Source organism: Morone saxatilis, unplaced genomic scaffold (genome assembly GCF_004916995.1).
Source record: "Morone saxatilis isolate NCDOM2014 unplaced genomic scaffold, NCSU_SB_2.0 Contig10, whole genome shotgun sequence".
NCBI lineage: Eukaryota > Metazoa > Chordata > Actinopteri > Moronidae > Morone > Morone saxatilis.
The window spans coordinates 1,631,865-1,636,102 of record NW_023339652.1 but is presented as its reverse complement, the minus strand read 5'-3'; positions in this window follow the sequence as shown (position 1 = coordinate 1,636,102).

The window sequence follows — 4,238 nt, the reverse complement described above, 5'->3', positions numbered from 1 at the left end:
CACTGCGGCCGCATTGAAAAAAAATCTGACCTGGGTCTGATTCAGGACCACATGTGGAATCTGGGCAAGATTTGGGCCACTTTTGCCTGCAGTCTGAACGTGGTCTTTTTTCTCACATTGGCAGAAAAGGGCTTCCATATAAATCTCTCGCCTCAGAAAGAAAATCCAACTTTAATAGCTAGAATTTATTTATATGTGTTCTGACTTGGAAGCAGATTCAGAAGAAGCGAAAATAAACGTTTTAAAGCGGTAAACAAAAGCCCAGGAATGAGACAAATCACAAACATGACCTCCGACCCCAGAGGGATGAAAAACCACTTTACCTCCCGAAAAACTATTTGATTCAGACACACCGTCTGATTTTATCATTGTGATTCTGAATCCTCCAGTTTCCTCTGAGAGAAGAATAATAAAAGGATGAAAAGAAAGAACCACAAGAAAGCTTTATATGTCTATTACATCTTCCTTAAAAATAATTTAACCTGTTTAATAATCTATTTTCTCAGCAGGTTTTTTATGTATTTATTTTATTTGCCATTCAGTTTGTGTTTGTCCTGGTTCTTGTATTTATTCCATAAAATCTGCTTTTGCTGCTTCTGTAAACTTGAAAACTAATCATATTCATTATATTCATCATATCTGTGTGTAAGAGGCAGAAAAAATAATTAAAGTTAACGTAACATCAGCATGATCAAGCTATCAGAAAGAAAAGATTACCTAGTAAACAGCTGAGCATGAAGCTAACATACAATTATTGAGGCTGAGCTGAATGAATGAATGAATTAATATATAGATGCAAACAGCTATATGGAAAAGATAAACAAATGAGTGAATGCATGAATATATTAATGAGTGAGTGAATGAATGAATGGATTAATGAATAGAATAGATAAATAAGATAAATGACTGGATGTGTAAATAAATAGATGAAAAAAAATGAATCAATGAGGGAAATAATGAATGAATGAGTGAATAAAACAATGAAGTGACTGAAGAAATTAATTGATGAATACGTGAAATAAATGAATGAGTGAATAATGGAATCATATCTGAATATAGTGATCATTTCAATTACAATGTACAGACTTGAGTTACTAAAGAATAACTTAAATATATTGATATATTATTGATCCGTTCAGTTTGATTACAGCCATCAGTTAATCATGTTAATGTACATACAGTATGTGTACAACAGAGTGTTGTAGTTTAATTCAATAAATATTTATTTTGTATGTTATTTGAATATATATAATAATATTTAATATATATATTGAATATAAAGATAAATAAGACTATAAAAACTTTTATAGTATAGTATAGTTATAGGATTTTGGAGTTTTACTCAACTTTCTCATTTTTATGTTTGAAAACACTTTTCTTGTTTTCCTTTAATGAAAACTGAAAATACAGGAAGGTACAGTGACTCTTATTGTATTATATATATATTATATCTATATTAGTATTATTGGAGGTTGAGTCTGAACAGAAGACAGATGAGAATAAACTGATAGGAGGAAGGTTTGTCTGTTGTTATCCCCTTTAGTACCACTCTCAGCCACTAGAAGGCATTAGGTTGTTTCCCTTCACACAGAACTCCACTTTAAATTCAGCCTTTTAACAGGAGAAATTCTCATCTTTGTCCTTAAAAACAGAAGATTGCCATTTGTCTCACCTTCTTTTTTTTTAATGGATACAACATTTTGGATCATTAAGAACGTCAGTTCTGCTTCCTTTTAATTTGTCACTGCTAATTGCCGTCCACATAGCCAGTCAATTAATTCAACCTAATTATAGCTCCATTTGCAAAAGCCTAATTGACACGTAGATCTGTCTGCTGAACGGCCAATTAGAGACGAGATGCATGAAATATTGCATGCATGAAATAAAATGATGGCGAGATCTTAACGATTTAATCAAATATAATAATTAATTAGAAGGAATCTGGAGGCTGATGAGATTATTAACGGAGGTTCTGACTAACAGCACACCAAACTCCATTCAGAAAACAGAGGATTTAAGTTTCAGCTTTATTTAACCTTCATTTTACAACCTAATCAATAATCACCAATAATTAATAAACATGATCTGATGTAGAAAAGATAAAGTGAATAAATGATTAATCAGTTCATTCATTCATTCAGTCCCTATTGTAAATGAATAAATAAGTTAGACAACTGAATGACAGAATGAATAAATCGATTAATGAACAGGTGTATTGATTAATGAATGAATCAGTAAATGAACTGATAGAAGGATTAATTAATGGATTAACTGGTGACTGGATGAATAAGTGAATAAACATACATACATTACTTAACTAACAGGTAAAAGTAAGTGAATGAATTGGTAGGTGAATGGATGAATATGAATAGTTAACTTGATTAACTGAATATGTGAATGAATGAGTTGTGTGTGGTTGTTGTCTGTGGTTATCGTGGTTGTTGTGGTTGTCTGTAGTTGTCTGTGGTTGTCTGTAGTTGTCTGTGGCTGTCTGTGGTTGTTGTGGCTGTCTGTGGTTGTCTGTAGTTGTCTGTGGCTGTCTGTGGTTGTCTGTGGTTGTTTGTGTTGTGGTTCTTTGGCGTTCCCTCGCCTCACCTCATTTGCATTAATCGCTGATGTTCAACATCTCTTCACGGCTGCTGATCAATAGTTTATCAGCTCCCTCAGGAGAGACTCCAGCTTTGTTGGTCCTGTACGAACCGACCAGACCAACTCTCTCTGAGCTCCTCCGGCTGCTTCAGGCTTCAGTGGACTCCTGCTGAGTCGGGGGCCCCATACTGAGCTGAGGGGGCCTCCTTCTTATCAACACACTGTAATTCATCTACACAGCAGGACGGAGCTGCTTCTATTAAACCAGCAGCTTCTGAAGGGGGACGGAACAAAAACTCATCTCAGGAATCACACAAATATCCGTCGTCAGGGGAAACCTATTAATATTTATAGATACAGATTTTTAGATTTAGTTATTAATTGATTCATTGGTGGTCTATAAAATGTTTCTCAGAGCCTCAGGTGACGTCTTCAAACAGTTCAGTAGAGCTACAAAAAATAAGGATTAGTATTTTAGTTGCGGCCAGCTGCCCCAGTATTTCCCAGTAAGGTAACGTTAGGCAGCTAAAAATATATTCCACAAGCTTTAAGTAATGTTAGCTTTGTGTTGGACTCTGTGTTGTGATGGATGTAGTTGAGTAAGATGTTCCCCTTCGCCACGTTGGCACTTGTAGGCCGAAGCGGAGAGAGAAGACACTCGGGAGCATAACAACCTTTGACCCTCATCCCTACAAACATACGGTTGAGGAATGTCTAATTTCTTCCAACATGTTCACTTATTTGAAATAAAGAGTGATTAATAACAGTCAGAATCTTACACATTGAACCTTTAATTCATTCAGAATTAACTCTGATCACTTTGAACTCTTTGTAGTATTTCAGAATAAAATGCTGGATTTGATAGCAGCTTTCAGAAGAAGCTCCCATCAGTCAGAGAAGATGTGTTCGGCCCCTGCCTCTCTCAGCCTCGCATGTTGGCCGGCTTGTTCCTTCTACATTATACAGGTTTTCTCTTTTTTCTACTGCCAAGTCTTTCCATTTTCTCCTCGCCAGCTGGTCAAGGGTCTCCTGCTGCCGCTAGGGCCCACAGCTCACTTCCTACTTTCTCCAGCACCTGTTCCTATTTGGCAAAGCCGACCGGGATCCTGAAAGCTTGGAGACGAGCCATCTGCTGCCCAGCTCTGCACCATTTTACCCCCCGATCCCTCGAGTCTCTGCATGCAACCCGTTTTTTTCTCCTCTTCCAGCTCTGAAACACACAGCGCCGCTGAACGATGGAGTGAAAGCTGAAATGCAAATCCCAAAACCACCATGTAGCTGAAGGGAAAGGCTGCGCAGGTTAAATCAGAGAAGGACACGTGTAGCGGGGCGCAGCTACCTCATGCAGGCGGAGTGACTGATAACTGTAATTTCTGAAAGTTATTCTGCCCTTCACGTCGCAACAACGCCTTATTTCTATTGTGTCACCATAATAGACTTTCTTTAACTTACAAATAATGTTTTCAAACTTCTCAGGAACTCAATTTCTTTGTATTTTTATATCAACAATCAATCATTTTATCTTCCTGTAAAACTAAATGTGACGCATGCTTACGTCAGCATGAACTAACTGATCTCCAACATATTCTGACATTCACCCGTCAATCAATCTTCAACTTTTAGCTTCACAGAGTGAAGATCATTGGTTA